This window comes from Neomonachus schauinslandi, chromosome 7 (genome assembly GCF_002201575.2).
Source record: "Neomonachus schauinslandi chromosome 7, ASM220157v2, whole genome shotgun sequence".
Classification (NCBI taxonomy): domain Eukaryota; kingdom Metazoa; phylum Chordata; class Mammalia; order Carnivora; family Phocidae; genus Neomonachus; species Neomonachus schauinslandi.
Window position 1 is genome coordinate 90,071,642 of NC_058409.1, and position 14,435 is coordinate 90,086,076.

Below are 14,435 nucleotides of genomic sequence, written 5' to 3' on the forward strand. Positions count from 1 at the left end.
GGAGTAAATGTAGGTATCACTGGATCCAGCTCAGATGATTTTCAGGATTTGGTTTTTTCTTCTCTTCTCAGCTGTATTTCCCTCTATGTTGGCTTCCCTCTTGGGTAGGCTCTCCCCTATTGGAAAGTGGCCCCAATTTGTCCCTTAATGGGGACTCCAAGCAGCTCCAAGTTTACCTCATCCCAAATTCATGTTCAGAAAAAAGGAGATTCTTTCTTCTAAACAGTTGTTTTTTTAAAAAAAAAAAAGTCCTGGATCTGACTCTTATTGTCTCCCAAAGTGAGTCATAGGCCCCTCATAAACCAATCATGGATTTGGAATACACTGATTGGCTCAAGTCTGGGTGTCAGGACCACCCTGGAGTAGCGGATGGAATGGGCTCCATGAGAACCATATGGATTGAGTCATGAGTGGGGGGAATTGGGTCTTCAAAGGGAATTCCGGGCACTATTACTAGAGGAAGGATGAATGAATACTGGGAAAGCACAAAGTACACAAACTAAAATCTAACCTTCATTCAGCTGTTGCAATAAGTCCATTGTCTTGTCATAATACAGTGTTCTGTATGGGGTCCAGAAAATTGTTGGAGAGCAAGACTTTGTGGGGTCTCTTCAACATAGAGAGAATACTCTGGTTTTCAGGCTTACTACAGTTATCCAGAGAAAAGAACATCTGCTTATTTGCAGACTAGAAAAAGAAAAGGCATAAGGTAAGAAAAACATTCCTTAGGAAGATCCAACTCCATCTGCTCAAATTATTTGCTTAACAAGCAACTTTCTGAACTTGGTTTCTTGAAAGGTCCTACCTGCCACCCTAAGAGACTCTGGCACAAATAACCAATAGTTGTGTCTTTCCAGACATAGATGAAGGTATGGCATTCCACTGTATGCATCTATTCCTTGTCATTTCCCTGTGCTTTCTCCCTTGATGAAAAGATAAAAATCAGGTACTTAAACTAGGGAAGCCTCCACAAGTGGAGATGATGAGTCAGTAAAGCAGGCTGAAGCAATCAGCCTCTCTCTTTGCTGCTTGTTAGCTGCCACATTGCCCTTTTCAGAGGCAAAATCACAGGAAAAAGCAATATTTTTATCCCTACCAATTAGCATCCTGGCTTGCTATACTTTAACAAGTATTTTTCTGACTAGTTACCACGTCTTCATGTTGGCCACCTGTGAAAGTTTAAATTATTTTTGGCCCCAAGTTTTCACCCTTCCCTGTATCCACTCCTTTTGCCTGGAATTTTTCACTTTCTTTCACTAGGGACAGAGTGGACTTTTCTACCCCTTGACTTTGGGCTTGGTCATGTGACTTGCCTTGACCAATGGGATGTTGGTAAATGCACCACAAGCAGAGATCTCAACCTGTGTTTGGGCAGTTGGCTGTGCCTTCTTGCACCACTGCCTTAGCCATGAGAAGAACATACCCTAACACATTGCTCCAAGGGTAATGACAGACACCTGAGGCTGGCCTTGACTCCACCCTCAACCTGAAACACAGTCCAGTTGACCCCGACTGATATTAGCTGGTCTCTACTGAACTGAAGACCCATGGGAGGGTATAACTTATTTGGAAATAATTTCAAACATATCAAAAAGTTGCAAGAATAATCCAAAGAACATTTTTTTTTTTAAATCTGGATATACTAGTCATTAACATTTTGTCCCATTTGCTTTATCATTTGCTCTCCTTCTATATAATTTTTTTTCTGGAACATTTGAGAGTAAGCTATATATATCATACGTTTTCACCCCTAAATCCATCAGTGTGGTTTGCTTAAGAATAAGAACGTTCTCTTTCATAGCCACAGAGCAATCGTTAACTGCAGGAAATTTCACATTGATACATTTTTACTTACTCTACCATTCATATTCCAATTTTATCAATTGAGCCAATAATGTCCTCTATAGAATCATGTCTCTTTAGTCTTCTGTAATCTGAACAGTTTCTTAGCTGTTCTTGGACTGTAATAACATTGACATTTTAAAAAAATACAACCTCTCCCTTTTTTTTTTTTTTAAAGATTTTATTTATTTATTTGACAGAGAGAGCACAAGCAGAGGGAGCAGGAGAAAGAGAGGGAGAAGCAGGCTCCCCACTGAGCAAGGAGCCCGATGCGGGGCTCGCTCTCAGGACCCTGGGATCATGACCCGAGCTGAAGGCAGACGCTCAACCATCTGAGCCACCCAGGCACCCCTCTCCCTTCTTTCTATTATAGAATGTCTTCGTTTTGTGTTTAGTACTTTCTCATAGTTCCATTCAGGCTATACATCTCCAGTTGGAATACCAAAGAAGTGATATTGTCATTCTCAGGGAATCCCATTTGGAGGCACATGATGTCCATTTAATCATTTGGTCAAGGTATTGTGTATTTTTTTACTTCCATATCATTACTGGCTTTCCACTTGCAATGAATAAGCAATCTGTGGGGAGATATTTTAAGACAATGCAAATATCCAGCTCTTCATCAAATTTTTCTCCAGATATTTAGCATCCATTGATGATTTTTGCCTGAACCAATCTTTGCTGCTGTCTTAGCTCAGGCTGCTATAACAGAATACCAGAAACATTTCTTTCTCACAGTTCTGGAGGCTGGAAGTTTGAGATCAGTCGCCAGCATGGTCAGGTTCCGGTGAAGACCCGCTTCCTGGTTTGCAGATGGCAAACAAATTCAAAGCTGTATCCTCAGCTGACAGAGACAGAGAGAGGGCTACCTCTCTTCCTCTTCTGATAAGGACACTAGGCCCATCATGGGGACTCCACTCTCATGACCTAATCACTTCCCAACAGTCCTACTTCCGAAGACCATCACATTAGAGCTCTGACATACGAATTTGGGGGGGACACAAACATTTAGTCCATTACAACGATTGCACTTGAACAATGATGACTTGCCAGCCCCAGCACTTCCTTCATATTCACCAGTCAGCACTCCTCATTCTACTATAAGCAAGAGCCCTCTCTGGGTCTCATCTATTTATCTATTTATTATGTGTATATATTAATGGATTTCTATTCTCTTCAAGGATTTATACTTCATTATTGTCCTGAATTGTTTTGGTGCTCAAATTGTCCTAGATCTGGCAAATGACAGCCCCTTCAGGTTGGGTCTTGTGTCCTTGTGACATGTCTCCATCATTCTTTTTTTGGCATTTTTTAATCCTATGGCAAAACAAGATGTTTTGAGCTCATTTTGTACTTTTTCTCCTTCAGCCCTGGAATGTGCCATTTCTACAAGGAGTCCTGCTTCCTGATAATGTGGAATGGTATTAGAACCCAAGATCTGTGTATGAGACATGCTAATAACTATTTTGCTTCTAGCTACACACACATACATAATCACATGCACACAAACATATAAAATATGTGCATACACATATAAACATACATATGTAAACATATGTGATGGTTAACTTTATGTGTCAATTTGACTGGTCACAGGGTGACCAGATTAAACATTATTTCTGGGGGTGTCTGTGAAGGGTTTATCTGAATGAGATTAGCATTTGAATCAGTGGACTCAGTAATGTAGATGACCCTCTCCAATGTGGGTGGACATCATAAAATCCACTGAAGGCCTCAATAGCACAAAAGGTAGAGGAAGGAGGAATTTGCCCCCTTTGTCGGCCTCACTGGGACATCTCATCTCATTTTCTCTGGCCTTCAGACTGGGGTTTACACCATCAGCACCTCTGCGTCCCAGGCCTTTGGACTTGAACTGAATCAACTTTCCTGAATCTCCATCTTACAGACCATAGATTGAGGGACTTCTCAGCCTCCCTAATCATAAGAGCCAATTCCTCATAATAATTATATATAGATATAGACAGATAATCATATATCAGATATACTGTTTTTGTTTCTGGAGAACCATGAATAGTACAAAATACATATATACACATTCTTTTTTTTTTTTAATTTTATTTATTTATTTATTTATTTGAAAGAGAGAGAGAGAGTGAGTGAGTGAGAAAGAGCACACAAGCCGGGGGGTGGGGGGAAGAAGAGGGAGAGGGGGAAGCAGACTCCCCGTTGAGCAGGGAACCCAGTGCGGGGCTCGATCCCAGGACCCTGGGATCATGACCTGAGCTGAAGGCAGACACTTAACCAACTGAGCCACCCAGGAGCCCCTACACACTCTTTTTTTTTTTTTTTTTTTTTTTTGAGGGAGAGAGAATGAGAGACAGAGAGCATGAGAGGGAGGAGGGTCAGAGGGAGAAGCAGACTCCCTGCCGAGCAGGGAGCCCGATGCGGGACTCGATCCCGGGACTCCAGGATCATGACCTGAGCCGAAGGCAGTCACTTAACCAACTGAGCCACCCAGGTGCCCCGCCCCTACACACTCTTATACCTATTTTAGAAATCATGATCTCATACCAACACCTTCAATTCCATTCTGTCTCCCCCATCCTAATTTTATCTCTATCTACAATGAGAACCCCAGCTCCCAAAAATATCAAAACATCTACTCATTTGCTTAATCCTAAAATATATCTAAAGCAGTTTCAGAATTATTTCGCTTATATCAGTATAAAAATCAAATATAATAAAAAAGAATTCAGGATTTGTTTGCTGTTTCTCCCACAACCCCAACCCTGACCAAAACTGAGAACAAATACACAAATGGTGTATACATAAGTTACTTGGATCAGTTCTTCTCTTCCTTTTTATGTGATTATCTTATTCATTGGAAATGCTGCTGATTTCATTTGTTTTGGTTTGCTTTCAGTTTTAGATGTTTGCGGTCTCCTCATTCTTGTCGACTTAATGTTATTTTTTGAGTATTTAAAACATTAATATGCTTCCCAAAGAAAAACCACACAAAAAAAGTATGGTGAAAGAAAGTCACTGCTTCCATATTCCTTGTCTAACTGCATTGGCCTACGCTCCCAGGACAATCTCAAATAATAGTAGGGTTAGTGGGTATTCTTGCTTTATTCCTGATCTTTAGTATTTTCCCCTTAAATAAGATACTGGCTTTAGGACTAAGGTAATATATTTCATCATGTTAAGGAAGTATTCACCCATTCCTGTTTCCTCAAGAATTTTTGTTTTTGGTTTTGGTTAGTTTTTATCTGTTCATTTTTTGGAATGGATGTTGAATTTTGTCAATGTTTTTAAAGCACATATGGGAATAATCACATGATTTTTCTTCTTGGATCTATAAATATGTTGAATTATATTAATATATATCCTAATATTGAACCATCCTTGCATTTCTATTATAAACCCCATTTGGTCATGGTTTATTATTTTCTTAATGTGGTGTTTGAGTCTGTTTGCTAACATTTTATTTCAGATTTTTTTTTTAAAGATTTTATTTATTTATTTGACAGAGAGAGACACAGCGAGAGAGGGAACACAAGCAGGGGGAGTGGGAGAGGGAGAAGCAGGCTCCCCGCAGGGCAGGGAGCCTGATGCGGGACTCGATCCCAGGACCCTGGGATCATGACCTGAGCTGAAGGCAGTCGCTTAACCAACTGAGCCACCCAGGTGCCCCTTATTTCAGATTTTTAAAAAGAATATTTGTAAATGGTATTGGTTTATAATTTTATCATGTGTGGGATATCTTTATCAGCTTGAAATATCAATGCTAACCTACTTCATATAAAGAATTTAGAAGTTCACCTTTATTTTCTCTACTCCAGAACGATTTATGTAGCAGTGGGGCTATTTTCTAAGATTTGGTAGAATTCTCTTGTGAAACTATCTGAGCTTGGTGTTTTGATGTGGGATAGTTCTTTGATAACATTCTGTATTTCTTCCTTGAGATTGGTTTGTTTAACTTTTTATTTTGGGAAAGTCAGTTTTGGTCAACTGTATTTTTCTAAGACATTATCCATTGCATTAGGTTTATAAATTTCTTTGCATAGGGCTATGTATGTAAAGGACCCTTTTATGACTTTCTGGCTTCCTCTGTATTAATAGCTACTTTCCTCTTGTCATTTCTTATTCCACATATTTCTGCTTTCTCCTCTGCATACACTTCTAATTTAAATTAGCTAGTGGTTTGTCTATTTTCTGACTTTATTCAAAGAACCAGAATTTTTATTTATTTTGATCTACTGTTTTCTAGTTCTTTATTATTTCCTTCCTCGTGGTTTCTTTCTCTTTTTTTTTTTAAAGATTTATTTATTTGAGAGAGAGAGTGTGCATGGGGGTGGGGGGGCAGAGGGGGAGAGAAACTCAAGCAAACTCTGTGCTGAGTGCAGAGCCTCATGTGGGGCTTGATTTCACAACCCCGAGATCACGACCTGAGCTGAAAACCAAGTCAGATGTTCAATCAACTGCACCACCCAGGCACCCCTTCCTTGTGGTTTCTTTTGTTCTTTCTCTAACTTGAATTGGGAATTTAATTAATTTCAATTTAATTCAATTTATTGTTTAATTTTATCAATATAGGCTTTAGGGATATGAATTTTTCTTAGATATATGAATTTTCTTTGGGATATATGTTTTACATACATCCCATGGATTCTGATATGCAGCAATTCTGTAACTTCAGTAATTCCCTTATACCCAATCATTGTTAAATATAAGATTTTTAAATTTTCAGGTGGAAAATTATGGCAGTTATTAAATTATTGCATCTCAGATCCAAATTCACTCTTCATTGCCTGCTCTGTGAAAATGGATATGGGCCCTTTAAATATTGTGCCTTTATCAGTTGGCACATGTTTAACTTTGACAGTAGAGGGCACTGGAGAGATATTGCAAGAAGAATTCCCATTCCCTCACTCAGTAGGCTCCCTCAGTGTGGGTGGCTTCTCCAGAGCCGGGCCTCTGAGATACGTGAGCCTGTCCCTTGTCTAGTTCCTGCAGTACAGAGAGCTTCTCTAATGCAACCCCTTCAGGATCCATGGCTGCTCCAACTCCATGCTCCTGAAGCTGTAGCAGTTCTCCCAAGGCCCGGCTCCTGCAATACACAGGAGCTAACAACACCTAGCAAGTTGCAGCCTCCACAGGCACGGCCCATCACCTAGTTTCATGGCTATGGTGAGATACCTCCTCTGAACAGTTCCCAGCACCCTACAGGATAAATTTCTAGCCATTCCTGGAGAGGAGTTCCCAGCAACTTCACTAGTGTGGCCTAATAATAACCTCTCTGCCATCGATAGATCCAGGTCCATGTCCTTTCTAAGAAGGTCTGGCTCTTCACCCTACAGGGGCTTCTTCCTTAAACACACAATCTCTGCCCTAGGGGGCATGGCTGCTTCTCAGTTGGCCATTCCTGTGTTCTTTAGAGTTCCTTTCTGCCTTCCGTAAAACTAAAATATCTAATACCAAAATTTCATGTGATGTATATGTTGCCACAATATTTAAAAATAAGCCTACAGCTAGCCTCATACTTGATGGTGAAGAATGAATGCTTTTTCCCTAAGATAAAGAACAAGTAAAGATGCCTGCTCTCACCATTTCCATTCAATATTGTAATGCCTACTAATTAGTGAAATTAGGCAAGGAAAAAAATTGGAAAAGAAAAAGCAAAATTCTCTTTATTCACAGGCAACATAATCATCTATTTAGAAAATCCAGTGGAATCTCTAAAAGAACTACTAGAACTAATAAATGACTTAGCAAGTCTGTGGGATATAATATCAACATACAAAAATCAATTGTATATCTATGTATTAGCAACCAACAAGCAGTAACTGGAATTATAAAACCAATATGATTTTCAGGGCATCTGGGTAGCTTAGTTGGTTAAGCATCTGACTCTTGGTTTCAGCTCAGGTCATGATCTCGTGGGTTGTGAGATCAAGCCCCACATCAGGCTCCACACTCGGTGGGGAGTCTGCTTGAAGATTCTCTCCCTCTGCCCCCCCTCAAATAAATAAATAAATCTTTAAAATATACTATTTTCAATACTATCAAAAGCTGAAGTCCTTAGGAATGCATCTGACAAAAGCTGTGCAAGACCTGTGCACTCAAAACCATAAAGTATTGCTGAGAGAAATTAAAGATGTATATAAAAAGAGATATACCAGGGGTGCCTGAGTGGCTCCGTTGGTTAAGTGGCTGCCTTTGGCTCAGGTCATGATCCTGGGTTTCTGGGATCGAGCCCTGCATCAGGCTCCCTGCTTGGCGAGGAGCCTCTTTCTCCCTCTCCCTCTGTCTCCTGCTCCCCCTACTTGTGTTCTCTTTCTGTGTCAAAGAAATAAAATCTTTTTTAAAAAATAAAAAATAGAGATATACCATATTCATGGGTCGGAAGATTCAATATCGTTAGTATGTCAATCCTCCCCACATTTACCTATATATTCTATGTTATCTCAGCAAAGTCCCAACAGGTTTTCTTTTTGGTAGAAATTGAAAGGACAGTTCTAAAATTCATATGGAAATGCAAAGAGCCTAGAATAGTCAAAATTACTTTGAAAAGAAAGAACAACATTGGAGGATTAATACAACCTGATATCAAGACTTATTATAAAGTTACAGTAATCAAGACAATATGGTATTGGCATCAAGAAAGACAAATAGATCAATGAAGCAGGGTAGAAAGTTCAGAAATAGATGCCCACATGTATATGGACAACTCTCTTTTTTACGAAGATGCAAAGACAGTTGAGTGGAGAAAGGACATCATTCAACAAATGTTGCTGAAAAGGTGTGCCTGGATGGCTCAGTCGGTTAAGCGTTTGACTCTTGATTTTGGCTCAGGTCATGATCTCAAGGTTGTGAGATTGAGCCCCGCCATGGGCTCCATGCTGGGTGAGGAGCCTGCTTAAGATTCTCTCTCTCTCCCTTTGCCCCTCCTTCCCACTCTCTCTCTCTCTCTAAAAAAAAAAAAAATGGAAACAAAACAAAACAAAATGTTGCTGAACAAATGGATATCTTTTTTTAAAAACAAAAAACAAACTTTGACCCATACCTCACACCATATACAAAAATTAACCCAGTGTGGATTATAGACCTAAATGTAAACCCCCAAACTCTAAATCTTCAAGAAGAGAACCTAGGAGAAAGCCTTTTTGACTTTGGTTTAGGCAAGGATTTCTTATATATGACACCAAAAGCATGATCCATAAAAGAACACATTAATAAATTGGACTTTATAAAAAATTTAAAATTCTGCTTTTTCACAAGACACTGTTAAGAGAATAAAAAGACAAGGCAAGGACTGGGAGTCTGTATCTGCAAGTCATATATTAGATAAAAGAGTTGCATCCAGAAAATATAAAGAACTCTCAAAGAACTTTCAATAATAAGAAAGAACTTTCAATAATAAGAAAACAAACAACACAATTTACAAATGGGCAAAAGATTTGAACTTATACTTTACCAAAGAAGATATACAAATGGTAAATAATCACATGAAAAAAATGTCTAGCATCATTACTTATTAGGGAAATGGAAATTAAAACTACAATAAGATATCCATTATGTATCTATCAGAACGGCTAATATTTAAAACTGGCCCAAAACAAGTGTTGGTGAGGATGTGAAGGAAATAGTTTTCATACAATACTGGTAGGAATGTAAATGGTAAGACCACTTTGGAAAATAGTTTGGCAGTTTCTTAAAAACAACAAACAACAACAACAACAACAAACTACCATATGTTCCATCCATTCTCCTACTAGCCATTTACCCAGGAGAAAGGAAAACATGTGCCCCTACATAGATATGTATATGAATATTCATAGCAACTTTACCTGTAATCGTGAAAACATGGTATATCCACACAATCGACAAACTGGTATATCTGTACGATGGAAAACTATTCATTAATTAAAAGGAATAAACCTTATAATATGGATGAATCTCAAAATAATTATGCTGAGTGAAAGCAGCCCTACCAAAAAGAGTACATACTGTATATACTCACTTACAGAAATTTTTTGAAAATGCAAAGTAATCTGTAGTGACATAAAGCAGATCAGTGGTTGCCTGGGGACAGGTGACTGGGGGAGGGACAATAGAAAGGGATTACCAAGGGACATAAGGAAAGTTTTTGGAATAATGGACATATTATCTTGATTATGGTGATGGTTTCACAGGTGTATACACATGTCAAACTTATAAAAATGTACCCTTTAAGATGTGCAGTGTAGTGTATTAAATTTTTTAAAAATCATGCTGGCTGGAGAATGTATTGTAAGATGAGGCAAGAAAGGACACAGAAAGGCCAGTTAAAAGGGTTTTGCAGTAGCCAAGGTGAGATTTGGAGGTGGCTAGAGAAAGAGAAAAAGTGGAGAGACTCAGAATATATACATATATTTTTAAGATTTTGTTTTATTTATTTGAGAGAGAGAGCTAGAGATAGAGAGAGGGAGAGAGAGAGCATGAGCAGTGGGGAGGAGCAGAGGGAGAGAGAGAAGCAGACTCCCTACTGAGCAGGGAGCCCACCATGGGGCTCAATCCCAGGACCTTGGGATCACGACCCAAGCCAAAGGCAGAAGCTTAACCAACTGAGCCACCCAGGTGCCTAAAGACTCAGAATATATTTAATGGATAGAATAAAGAGGACTTGATAATGGAATAGGTGTGAGAGTAAAGAAGATGGAGGAATCACCAATAACTCTTGGGTTTGGGGCTTGAGCAATTGGATGGATTATGATGCCATTTGTGGAGGATGAAAAAGACTAAAAAACAGTTTGGCAGAGTGGGGAGAATTGAGTTTTTCAAGGAGGTGTGTTCTTTAAAATCCCATCTGTGGTCTAAACTGCATCAGGAAATGCCTGATATGCGAGTTCAGAATGCTGGTTGCCAGACTCCATCCCAAACCAAATCAGAATCTCTGGGAAATCATGATATTAAAAATCTCCCCAGGTCACTGAAATCCATACTAAAGTTTGACAGCTATTGGACTTCATTTCTCCCTTCCCTTTTTCCCTCCTCATACTTCCCCTTTTTCTTTCTCCCTTGCCAATTCTCCTTGAAGAATTAGCTAAGTATAGAAGGCACTGGAGATATAACAATTATAAACACATAACACCAAACAACAAAGCTCCAAAATACAAGAAGGGAAAATCAATAAACCAATAAATGAGCTCAGCAAGGTTGCAGAATACCTGATCAATATACAAAAATCACTTGTATTTCTATGCACTTGTAATGAACAACCTGAAAAGGAAATTAGGACAATAATCCATTTGTAAATAGCAAATCATAGAATTTACAATAGTATGAAAAAAATAAAAATACTTAGGAATAAATTTAAGAAGTACAAGTGTTGTACACTGAAAACTACAAAATGTCATTGAAAGGAATTTGAGACATAAATAAGTGGAAAGATATCCATATTCTTAAAATGGAAGGCTTAATATTGTTAAGATGGCAATTGTCACCAAATTGATCTATAGATTCAACACATTTCCCATCAAAATTCCAGCTCCTTTTTTTTTTCCAGAAATGGACAAGCTGATAAAATTCATGTGGAAAAATAAGGCACCCAGAATAGCCACAACAATCTTAAAAGGGAGAACAAAGTCGGGAGACTCATAATTCCTAACTTCAATACTTGCTCTGAAACTACAGTACTCAAGACAGTGTAGTACTGGCATAAGGACCAATGGAATAGGGGCACCTGCCTGGCTCAGTCGGTAGGGCCTGTGACTCCTGATAACAGGGTGGTGAGTTCAAGCCCCACGTTGGGCATAGTGCTTTCTTACAAACAAACCCAACCTTTAAAAAAAAGAGACTGGGCGCCTGGGTGGCTCAGTTGGTTAGGCGACTGCCTTCAGCTCAGGTCATGATCCTGGAGTCCCGGGATCGAGTCCCGCATCGGGCTCCCTGCTCGGCGGGGAGTCTGCTTCTCCCTCTGCCCTCTTCCCTCTCGTGCTCTCTGTCTCTCATTCTCTCTCTCTCAAATAAATAAAAAAATAAAATCTTTAAAAAAAAAAGAGAGACTAATGGAACAGAATTGAGTCTAGAAATAAACTGATACATTTATGGTTAATTGGTTTTTAACAGGAATGCGAAGACAATTCAGGGGAGAATAGAATGGTCTTTTCAACAAATTGTGGAACGCTGGAAATCCACATGCAAAAGAATGAAGTTGGACCCCTACCTCACACCAAACTAAAAAATTAATTCAAAGTGGGTTAAAGACCTAAATGTCAGAGGTAAAACTATAAAACTCTTAGAGGAAAAGAGGTGTAGATCTTCATGACTTTGTGTTAGACAGTGGTTTCTTAGACATGAGCCCCAAAGCACAAGTAACCAAAGAAAAAATTGGAAAAATGAACTTTATGAAAATTGAAAACTTTCATGCTTCAAAGGACACTATCAAGAAAATTATGGAAATATGGGAGAAAATATTTGTAAATCATATATCTGCTAAGGGATTTGTAGTCAGAATACAGAAAGAACCCTTACAACTCAATATAAAAAGACAAAACTATTTAAAAATGTGCAAAGTGATGGGGCGCCTGGGTGGCTCAGTTGGTTAAGCGACTGCCTTCGGCTCAGGTCATGATCCTGGAGTCCCGGGATCGAGTCCCACATCGGGCTCCCTGCTCGGCAGGGAGTCTGCTTCTCCCTCTGACCCTCCTCCCTCTCATGCTCTCTGTCTCTCATTCTCTCTGTCTCAAATAAATAAATAAAATCTTTAAAAAAAATAAAAATAAAAATGTGCAAAGTGAGTAAACATTTTTCCAAAAATGTTTGGAAATGGTCAGTAAGTACATGAAAAGGCATTCAACGTTATTAATCATTGGGAAGTACAAGTCAAAACTACAGCGAGATACCCTACATATCAAAAACAGCTGTACCATTTCACATTTCTTTATAAATTACTGGTGGGAATATAAAATGGTGCAGACATTTTGGAAAATACTTTGCCAATTCCTCAGAAAGTTAAACACAGAGTTACCATAGGCCCAAGCAATTCCACTCCTAGGTATATGCCCAGAACAACAGGAAACATATGTCCACACAAAAACTTGTACATGAGTGTTCATAACAGCTTTATTCATAATACCCCAAAAGTGGAAACAACCCAAATGCTCATCAAGTGATGAATAAACACAATGTGCTTATCCACACAATAGAAAATTAATCAGCCATAAATAGGAATGAAGTACTGATACATTATACAATATGGATGAACCTTGAAAACATTATGCTACATAAAAGAAATCAGCGACAAAAGACCAAATATGATTGCATTTATATGAAATGTCCAGAATAGACAAAATATAGAGACAAGAAATTGATTAGTGTTGCCTGGGCTGGAGCTGGGAGCTGGGAGCAAATGGGGAGCAACTGCGAAGACGGTGACTTTCTCTTTGAGGTGATGAAAATATTCTAAAATTGATTGTAAATATACTAGAAACCATTGAATTGTATACTTTATTTTTTATTATTTTAATCAAGGTATAATTGTCATGTAACATACTAGTTTTGGGTGTGTAACCTGATTATTCAATATTTGTATATATTTCAAAATGATCACCACAATAAGTCTAATAAACATCCATCACCATACATGGTTATAAAATTTTTTTCTTGTGATGAGAACTTTCAAGATTTACTCCCTTAGCAACTTTCAAATATACAATGTAGTGTTTACTACAGTCACCATGCTGTACATTACATCCCCATGACTTATGTATTTCATAACTGGAAGTTTGTACATTTTGACCCCTCCACCCATTCTTCTGCCACCACCCCCCCACACACACACCTCTGGCAACCCCAGTCAGTTTCTGTATCTGCGGGCTTGGAGTGGTTTTGTTTTTATTGTTGTTTTAAGTCCCACATATAAGTGAGATCATAAGGTATTTCTCTTTCTCTGTTTGACTTATTTCACTTAGCATAATGCCCTCAGGGTCCATCCGTGTTGTCACAAATAGCAAGATTTCATTCTTTTTCATGACTGCATAATATTCCATTGTGTGAATATGTGTTTGTATGCATATCTCACATTTTCTTTATCCATTCAACTATTGATGGGCACTTAAGTTTGTTTCCATGTCTTGGCTATTGTAAATAATGCTGCAATAAACACGGGGGTGCATACATCTTTTTGAGTTAATGCTTTCATTTTCTTTTTTTTTCCTTTTCTTTTTCAAAGATTTATTTATTTATTTATTTGAGAGAGAGAGCGAGAGAGAGCACACACAGAGGAAGAGGGGGAAGCAGACTCCCAGCTGAGCAGGGAGCCCAACATGGGGCCTGACCCCAGGACCCCGGGATCATGACCTGAGCTGAAGGCAGATGCTTAACCGACTGAGCTACCCAGGTGCCCCAAATGTTTTCATTTTCTTCGGTTAAATACCCAGAACTGGAATTGCTGGATCATATGGTAGCTCTATTTTTAACTTTTTGAGGAACCTCCATACTGTTGTCCATAGTGGCTATACCAATTTGAATCATACACTTTATTATTTTTTTTTGAATCATACACTTTAAATTGGTGAAATACATGGTATATGAATTCTATCTCAATAAAGACATTATAAAAAATAGAGAAGCACATACACAGGTGCACA